Source organism: Oncorhynchus gorbuscha, linkage group LG03, assembly GCF_021184085.1.
Source record: "Oncorhynchus gorbuscha isolate QuinsamMale2020 ecotype Even-year linkage group LG03, OgorEven_v1.0, whole genome shotgun sequence".
Lineage (NCBI taxonomy): Eukaryota > Metazoa > Chordata > Actinopteri > Salmoniformes > Salmonidae > Oncorhynchus > Oncorhynchus gorbuscha.
In genome coordinates, this window is record NC_060175.1 from 49,850,115 (window position 1) to 49,860,402 (window position 10,288).

The following is a 10,288-nucleotide window of genomic DNA, read 5'->3' on the forward strand; positions in this document are numbered from 1 at the left end:
TTGAGGGTGGGGGTGCTGCGATTTTTATTTTGCCTGCGCTATAGACTGCTAAACTCAGCAATAAAAGAAGTGTGCCTTTTTCAGGACCCTGTCTTTCAAAGATAATTCATAAAAATCCAAATAACTTCACAGCTCTTCCCATGCTTGTCGAGGGAACCATAAACAATTAATGAACATGCATCTGTGGAACAGTCGTTAAGACACTAACAGCTTACAGACAGTAGGCAATTAAGGTCACAATTGTGAAAACTTAGGACACTAAAGAGGCCTTTCTACTGTTTCTGAAAGACACCAAAAGAAAGATGCCCAGTGTTCCTGCTCATCTGTGTGAATGTGCCTTAGGCATGCTGCAAGGAGGCATGAAGACTGCAGATGTGACCAGGGCAATAAATTGCAATGTCTGTACTGTCAGACGCCTAAGACAGAGCTACAGGGAGATCGGACGGACAGCTGATTGTCCTCGCAGTGGCAGACCACGTGTAACAACACCTGCACACGATCGGTACATCTGAAAATCCCACAGGTACAGGATGGCAACAACTGCCTGAGTTACACTAGGAATGCACAATCCCTCCATCAGTGCTCAGACTGTCCGTAATAGGCTGAGAGAGGCTGGACTGAGGGCTTGTAGACCTGTTGTAAGGCAGGTCCTCACCAGACATCACCGACAACAACGTCGCCTACGGGCACAAATCCACCATCGCTGGACCAGAAAGGACTGGCAAAAAGTGCTCTTCACTGACGAGTCGTGGTTTTGTCTCACCAGGGGTGATGGTCGGATTTGCGTTTATCGTCGAGCGAATGAGCGTTACACCGATGCCTGTACTCTGGAGCGGGATCGATTTGGAGGTGGAGGGTCCGTCATGGTCTGGGTCGGTGTGTCACAGCATCATCGGACTGAGCTTCTTGTCATTGCAGGCAATCTCAACGCTGTGCGTTACAGGGAAGACACCCTCCTCCCTCATGTGGTAGCTTTCCTGCAGGCTCATCCTGACATGACTCTCCAGCATGACAATACTGCTCGTTATGTGCGTGATTTCCTGCAAGACAGGAATGTCAGTGTTCTGCCATGGCCAGAGGAGAGCCCGGATCTCAATCTCATTGAGCACGTCTGGGACCTGTTGGATCGGAAGGTGAGGGCTAGGTCCACTCCCCACAGAAATGTCCAGGAACTTTCAGGTGCCTTGGTGGAAGAGTGGGGTAACATCTTACTATAGCAAGAACCGGCAAATCTGGTGCAGTCCATGAGGTGGAAATGCACGCAGTACTTAATGCAGCTGGTGGCCACATCAGATACTGACTGTTACTTTTGATTTTGACCCCCCTTTGTTCAGGGACACATTATTCCATTTATGTTAGTCACATGTCTCAGTTGTTGAATCTTGTTATGTTCATATAAATATTTACACACATGTTACGTTTGCTGAAAATAACCGCAGTTGACATTGAGAGGACGAGTTTATATCGGTCCCCTAATACAGGCCTCGTGAAGGCCTGTATTAGTTTAACATAATATATATATTTTTAAATGCCTGCACTACAGACAGCTATTTTGGGTCTTTAATACAGGATTATGAAAGGCCCAGTGCACTACTTTTGTGGAGAAAAAAATAACATTTTCGAAGAAAAATGTGGCTATGCTTCAGATGGCTATATTGGTCAGCTAATACAGGACTCGTAAAAGGCCCAGTGTGTGCGAATGTATTATTCTCAAAATTATTCAAAAGGTATTCTGATTTTTCAGCAGGTGCTGAAGCACCACTACTTCCCGCAGCTATGCTTAGTGAGCTGAATATTTAATATATGCTCTTTACATATATATACACCAAGCTCTATCAGCATTAATCATCTGTGTTTGCTAGGGATGGAGAAAAAGTGCGATACCAATCAGGCCCCCGAGGACTGGAGTTGCCCACCCCTGAGCCAGACTGAGCTCCTGTCAACTTGTTTCATCTGGAGTTAGAAAGGCTCTTGGAACTGTACCGCGAGCTAACCACAGTGGCGTCCTCTTGTATGGAGTCATTCATGTCCGACTGGCTAACACACACTAAAGCCACACGTATCTTGGGGCGCTTCCCACTGAAGAGCAGGTAGATGCAGGGGTTTGCACAGCTGTTCAGACTTGCCAGGAGCATCAGGATGGTGAAAGTTGCAGCTGAAATATACATCAAAAGATGTAAAACACTCAATATTATCTAAAGCATCCTAAGGTAGTTCCTTAATTCCTTAATACATATAGGAGGTGGCGCCAAAATGGCAAGTACATAAACTATAGTAAACATACATTGCAAGTAAAGTTGTAATCCAGGTATTAAAACGTGTGACAAAAAGGAGGGATTTCTTAGATATACAGATTGAACAGCTCTTACTCTCAGTGGGTGCTTGGACATCCCAGACGGACCACAGCTGGACAGTGAAGAAAGGAGTCCAACAGATAATGTAGGCAAGAACAATGACCAAAGTCATCTTCACGGTCTTGATCCTTGCTTTGGATACCCCAGCAACGCTACTTGCCCTGGAGGGCAGCGGTTTGGCGAGAAATGTCGATACTTGTTGAGTTTTCATGTGAAAGTTGATTTGAACAGCTCGGCAAATACGCACCTGGCACACGATAACAGTTAAGATGGGCAAGACAAATATCACTAGAGAGACTCCCGATGAGGGATGCAGACCAAGCAACGCACACAGGCACGTTCCAGCGCGCTCTCCGCCTCTGGAAAGTAACCATTGGGTTACAGATTGCTTGATAGCGATCAATGGTCATCACTACAATCATGTAAGTGGAGGCAAACATGCCAACGACCTGCAGGTATTTCACCAGGCGGCACAAAACGTCAGGACCGAAGAATCTGTCCGTTACATCCCACATCAGCTGCGGACAAACTTGGAAAAATGTGACAACAAGGTCTGCCAGGCAAAGGTGAAAAACAAAGACGCGCATCCTCGACAGCTGCTTCCTCCTCTTCCACAGCACAAACAGCAGTCCAAAATTTAAGATTGCTCCATTGACAAATATTATGCTTAAAAGGGCTATTTCAACTCGAGCCAAGCGCTCATCCCGGGACAAATTCTCGGCCAATTCCGTTTCCAAACTTCTATTACTAATATTTGGACTAAAGAAAGTCATACTTTGAAGCAAAATGTCAGTTTTACAGATAAAAACGAAAACAATTTGGCACGTACGTCCACATGTAAAATATTGGCTAGTACAGTAAACATGAACCAAAATCTGCCTAAATGTATACAACTGAAATACACGTTTATGTAAATGTGCAATTGTTGAAAGTGTAGAGTAGAAAACGTAGACGCGGGAAAACTTTGGAGACTGCACCACCACTGCGAATGAAGAGGAGCGGCGGCGGTGGCAAAGCATTTATATCTACGGATGCACCCCAGGAGGGAGGGGCTACCCTTCTGCACCTTTACAATAACCAAACGACGCCTTAAATACATTCACATTTGAGTCATTTAGCAGACGCTCTTACGCAGAACGACTAACAGAAGTAAGTGCATAGATTTACATACCTTTTTTTCGTACTGGTCCCCCGTGGGAATCAAACTCACACCCTGGCGTTGCAAACGCCATGCTCTACCAACTCAGCCATAAAAATATATATAATGCAATACATCTGAAAATAATATAGGCTACCAGCAATAAGGATTCACTGCAAACATGCAGAAAAAGGCATGCATTAGTGTTCAAAAATTATTTTGATGACTTATTTACTTGTGTAGGCTACACAGTAAATTGCATAGGGAGGTAAACTAAGAATTAAGAATAATATTTGTTCTAGTCAAACTTGGGATTTATTCTTGTCACTAAAGTAACATCCTTTAGCTTGTAACTTTTTATACACCCGCTTTATCCATAAAAAAGAGCGATTCCTCGCGAAACCAGGACAAAGAAATGTCATTATGTTGGGGGATTTGTATGCAGAACCCTTTAGTTTTCCCACGTTTTGTTACGTTAGAGCTTTACTCTAAAATGGATTAAATTCATGTTTTTCCTCAATCTCCACACAATACCCCATAATGACAAAGCGAAAACAGGTTTTTAGAAATGTTTGCAAATGTATTAAAAATAAAAAACAGAAATACCTTATTTACATAAGTATTCAGACCCTTTGCTATGAGACTGGAAATTGAGCTCAGATGCATCCTATTTCCATTGATCATCTTTGATGTTTCACCCGTGGAAAATTCAACTTATTGGACATGATTGGGAAAGGCACACACTGGTCCCACATTTGACAGTGCATGTCAGAGCCAAAACCAAGCCATGAGGTCGAAGGACTTGTCCGTAGAGACAGGATTGTGTCGAGGCACAGATCTGGGGAAGGGTACCAAAACATTTCTGCAGTATTGAAGGTCCCCAAGAACACAGTGGCCTCCATCATTCTTAAATGGAAGAAGTTTGGAACCACCAAGACTCTTCCTTGAGCTGTCTGCCTGGGCCAAACTGAGAAATCAGGGGAGAAGGGCCTTGGTCAGAGAGGTGGCCAACAACCCGATGATCACTCTGACTGAACTCCAGAGTTCCTTTGCGGAGATGGGAGAACTTTCCAGAAGAACAACCACCTCTACAGCACTCCCCCAATCAGGCCAACAAGATTGTCTGGTCTGATGAATCCAAGACTGAACTCTTTGGCCTGAATGCCAAGCGTCACGTCTGGAAGAAACCTGGCACCATTCCTACGGGGAAGCATCGTGCTGGCAGCATCATTCTGTGGGGATGTTTTACAGCAGCAAGGACTGGGAGACTAGTCAGGATCGAGGGAAAGATGAACAGAGCAAAGTACAGAGAGATCCTTGATGAAAACCTGCTCCAAAGCTCTCAGGACCTCAGACTGGGGTGAAGGTTCACCTTCAAAGAGGTCAACCACCCTAAGCACACAGCCAAGACAACACATGAGCAGCTTCAGAGCAAGTCTCTGAATGTCCTTGAGTGGCCCAGCCAGAGCCTGGACATGAACCAGATCGAACAACTCTGAGACCTGAAAATAGCTGTGCATCGACACTCCCCATCCAACCTGACAAAGTTTGAGGATCTGCAGACAAGAAATGGGAAAATCTCTCCAAATACAGGTGTGCCAAGCTTGTAGCATCGTACCCAAGAAGACTTGAGGTTGTAATCACTGCTAAAGGTGCTTCAACAAGTACTGAGTAAAGGGTCTGAATACTTACGTAAATTTGATCGTTTTTTTTTGTTATAAATTTCCAAAAATGTAAAACACACACACACACACACACATTTGACTTTTGTAGCTAAAAGCATAATTTATAAATAATTAAAAAGTTGTCATATGTATGAAATTTGATTTGGCATTACCCAGTGGCGATTTTAGCATATAAATCTTTGTGGGATAAAAAAAAAAAGAAAAAAAAAAAAAGATTTGCACTATAAAGGTGACAAAACAGTGTCCACAAACTGTTAGGGCCTACATAAAGCTGTCCCAACATCAGAGTCCCAACACAGCCACTGCTAAACCTGTCTATCAGCGGAGCCTTGTCTGGCAGCGAAACAGTTCATTCAGCCTCAATTACTGACTTTTAAAAACATAGTTGATATGGCTGACTTGCTTAAACAAATGTGGTTTCTACTGACAATTGAGATGTACAGTACAAACTATTGCATAAGGGGACGACAAGTGGATAAGAGGCAATCCGTAATTTCGATTAAGACATTAATGAGCAAGGTAGGACAGACATAGTCAATATAACTATTTGTTCAGCACTTTTGAAATGTACAGCAACATAATTCAGAACATGGGCTGTTCTTAGGGTGTTCTCCCTGTACACCAAGTCAGAACAGTAGGATAAATAAAAGGGGGCATATAAGCAGACAATGAAAGCTTTTATAATATTCAATGATTACATTTCTAAAAAACAGTTTAAAGGCTACATGTGCACCACCAAGTCAGAACAGTCGGTGAAATTAAGAGGTGAAAATAGACCAAATGATTAGGGTGAGGCACATGGGCAACTAACAGCTTACTACACAACATACACTTGGTATTACTTTCTTAGTTACAGTATACATATCTCCCTGGCATATTAATAATTTATGCAGCAACATATGAGACAATTTTGGACTCACCTTGTGCTGTGCTCACTTGAACAGGAAGGTGGTGAAGAGAAGTTCCTTCGTGGGAAAATGTTGTCATCAAACTGTCATCAAAGTCTGGTATTCTCTGGATTGATGGTGCTTTCAAGACAACTGGAAACTCGGGGGTTGGGGGGCATAACCATGATGACATCAGTGATCTTTAGGTGGCAGCTCTAGACAGGCCTGGGCAACTCCAGTCCTCGGGGGCCTGATTGGTGTCACACTTTTACCCCAGATCCAGCTAAGACACCCAACTCCAATAATGAACTAATCATGATCTTCATTACAAAATGCAATTAGTTTAAAATCAGGTGTGTTTGCTAGGGATGGGGAAAAGCATGACACCAATCATGCCCCCAAGGACTGGAATTGCCCAGGCCTGCTCTAGAAATTGCCCGAGTTCCGAATGTACAATTCCTAGTTGGATGAAAGTTCAAAATGTATTTTTCCAGTCGAAGCTCATTTTTACCGAGGTCCCAGTTGTCTTGAACTCACTAAAGTCTGATTTCGCAGTTCCGAGTTGTTGTTAGAGCGCGGCAAAAATCATGCTTCATTGGCCATGCTGTCAATGTTGAATGTATATAATTTTAAACTAGGAAAAGAGACCCTTAATCTTAGACTTAGGTCCAGACAGCTACTCAACTGAATAGCAGGCTAATGATTGCTTTGCAATGCTTGCAGTTTGCCACTGATTCCTTCCAAACCACTCATTGTTGAATTTGCGATTTCTAACTTGTGTAATATTTATGTCCAATGGCCGATGAGCACCGATTTGTTTTATCTATAATTTCTCTTCATTATTTCGCTTCATACAGTTGAAGTCGGAAGTTTACATACCATAGCCAAATACATTTAAACTCAGTTAACAATTTCTGACATGTAATCCTAGTAAAAATTCCCAGTCTTAGGTCAGTTAGGATCACCACTTTATTTTAAGAATGTGAAATGTCATAATAATAGTAGAGAGAATAATTTATTTAAGCTTTTATTTCTTTCGTCACATTCCTAGTGGGTCAGAAGTTTACATATACTCAATTAGTATTTGGTAGCATTGCCTTTAAATTGTTTAACTTGGGTCAAACATTTCAGGTAGGCTTCCACAAGCTTCCCCCAACACGTTGGGTGAATTTTGGCCCATTCCTCCTGACAGAGCTGGTGTAACTGAGTCAGGTTTGTAGGCCACCTTGCTCGCACACACATTTTAGGTTCTGTCCACAAATGTTCAATAGGATTGAGGTCAGGGCTTTGTGATGGCCACTCCAATACCTTGACTTTGATGTACTTAAGCCATTTTGCCACAACTTTGGAAGTAGGCTTGGGGTCATTGTCCATTTGGAAGACCTATTTGCGACCAAGCTTTAACTGCTTGACTGAAGTCTTGAGATGTTGCTTCAATATATACAAATCATTTTCTGTCCTCATGATGCCATCTATTTTGTGAAGTGCATCAGTCCCTCCTGCAGCAAAGCACCACCATTTCATGACACTGCTACCCCCGTGCTTCACGGTTGGGATGGTGTTCTTTGGCTTGCAAGCCTCCCCCTTTTTCCTCCAAACATAACAATGGTCATTATGGCCAAACAGTTCTATTTTTGTGTCATCAGACCAGAGGACATTTCTCCAAAAAGTACAATAGTAGTCTGGCTTTTTTATGGCAGTTTTGAAGCAGGGGCTTCTTACTTGCTGAGCGGCCTTTCAGGTTATGTCGATATAGGACTAGTTTTACTGTGGATATAGATACTTTTGTACCTGTTTCCTCCAGCATCTTCACAACGTCCTGTGCTGTTGTTCTGGGATTGATTTGCACTTTTTGTACCAAAGTACGTTCATCTCTAGGAGACAGAACACGTCTCCTTCCTGAGCGGTATGGCAGCTGCGTCGTCCCATGGTGTTTATACTTGCATACTATTGTTTGCAAAGATGAACGTGGTACCTTCAGGCATTTGGAAATTGCTCACAAGGATGAACCAGACTTGTGTAGGAACACAAAAATGTTTTCTGAGGTCTTGGCTGATTTCTTTTGATTTCCCATGATGTCAAGCAAAGAGGCACTGCGTTTGAAGGTAGGCCTTGAAATACATCCACCTCCTATTGACTCAAATGATGTCAATTAGCCTATCAGAAGCTTCTAATGCCATGACATAATATTCCAAGCTGTGTATTGGCACAGTCAACTTAGTGTATGTTAACTTCTGACCCACTGTAATTGTGATACAGTGAAATAATCTGTCAGTAAACAATCATTGGAAAATGACTTGTCATGCACATAGTAGATGTCCTAACTGACTTGCCAAAACTATTGTTTGCTAACAAGAAATGTGTGGAGTGGTTGAAAAACAAGTTTTAATGACTCCCACCTAAGTGTTTGTAAACTTCCAATTTCAACTGTATGACAAGGATTAAAAAGGATTTGCCAGTAGATTGTCAACTTGATTCATGATGACTGCTAGCTAAGATTTTGAAAGTATGATGTTGACATGTCCTATCAAAGCTACTGTAGATATGTGATTTTACGTAATTTTATCTGTGGCCAATGACCTTGAGCCTTCTTGGATGGCCACTTCTAATATAACTCTATGGCAGCACCCAAGGGGCTTGAATTGTATAGCTCTACCCTTAAACTTGGCGGAGAGGTAGTGTTCCCATGAGTGACAGAACACTGAGCCAATCACGGCGCAACGCACCGTGGCTTGCTCCACCACCACAGAAAGCACTGAGATAGGCTGAAACACCTGCATTTTGGAGCTGCCTTACAATTTTTATTTATTTATAGACCATGTTTGTATGCGGCTATATTAACACAATGATATATATATATTTTGTTTGCAAACGGATATGTGACATGTATTAATGCCAAAATAACATGCAAAACCAGAAATCCCTACACTGGCCTTATCAAGGCCTCATTTAAGACGTCATAATGTTTCATCTGTAGGCAGTGCTTAATTTGAGGATAGGATCCGGCACCTATCAGATTTGACTTTGTTTGTTCCGGCACCTATTTGCCCGGATCTGGTACCTGTCGCGGCATGATTTATTAATTGTTTAACTGTTCGCACTATAGACATTCTAATAAAAGCAATCAGCGTTAAATCAAGTTGCCTCCTTGTTATTTCTCCTGTCCCCAGAAAGACCATTGTGTAAAAGCGTGGTAAAGGCTTTCGATTTTGATGACAATATTCAAGTCCAAAAACCTAGAGGAAGATGGTGAATCAAACTCGGAACAAGACAGAAAACTGTCAGTGCCAGAGGAGAGGAGTACGGGGCAAACTGTTCCTGATGGCGATGCTTTAGCTAGCAGCGATACTGATCCCGGCAGTGTATCACCACTGGCAACTCCACTAACTAGTAAGCCTACTAGCGAGTCAGACTCGGAGGGAGACGGGAAGCTGGGGGGGGGGCAGTGCATTCACCGACAAAGTGCTCTGAGCAGGTGCAATTTGCAGTTCAACAACAAACAAAGGTATAACCCCTGGCTTGTCAAGCAGAATTCAGAGTTGGGTTGTACAACATGCAAAAAGATAGGGGGTTTGGGTCTAGAAACGACTGGAGAGATTAAAGTAGCAAAAGAGTGGGTGGAATGTACGGTAATTTAACATCACATGCCATAGGCGTAAACAAAGAACAAAAAGCCCTCAGAAAACTTTTTTTTAAAACATGCCCGAACCAAGGCACATTTAAAGAGGACACCCAGGTTATAGTTAACACTCAAAATGAAAAAAATATACTCTACAGCCAGTCTTCCGGACAGTTTAGGAGGCTAAACATCACAGCCACAGGCCCGCTCATGGCTTTGTGCAAGAAATTGACTCTCATGAGTTAAATGGACTTGACATGGTGAGAGTCAATGTGGGAGGTTTTGGAAACTAAGGTAAGATTTTTTTTCTTTACAAACTTGTTCTGTACTGTGAAGGTAATTTGAATATGTGCTTCACATAGGCAGGATGCCTATATATTCTCATGTGTGTGTTCTGCTGCAGCCAACATTGATTTATTTTATTTGAAGTTATATTCCGATATTGTGATTTGTTCTACTGCTACATTGAGGTCTTACAATTTTATGAAATGTGTGTCTTGTAAGCTCCACAGCTGAGTATGTGTGTATATGCATATGGCATTTTTTTCTCCCAGTGTCGTCTAAAAATGTTGCTGTACATTCATGTCTAGAAAATCAGACTAAGA

At 42.4% G+C, this 10,288-nt stretch overlaps 1 pseudogene; it reads right to left on the reverse strand.

Moving 5' to 3' along the window:
* Positions 1 to 1,428: 1,428 nt before the first annotated feature.
* On the reverse strand, positions 1,429 to 3,127 carry LOC124020656 (annotated as a pseudogene).
* Positions 3,128 to 10,288: the final 7,161 nt, after the last annotated feature.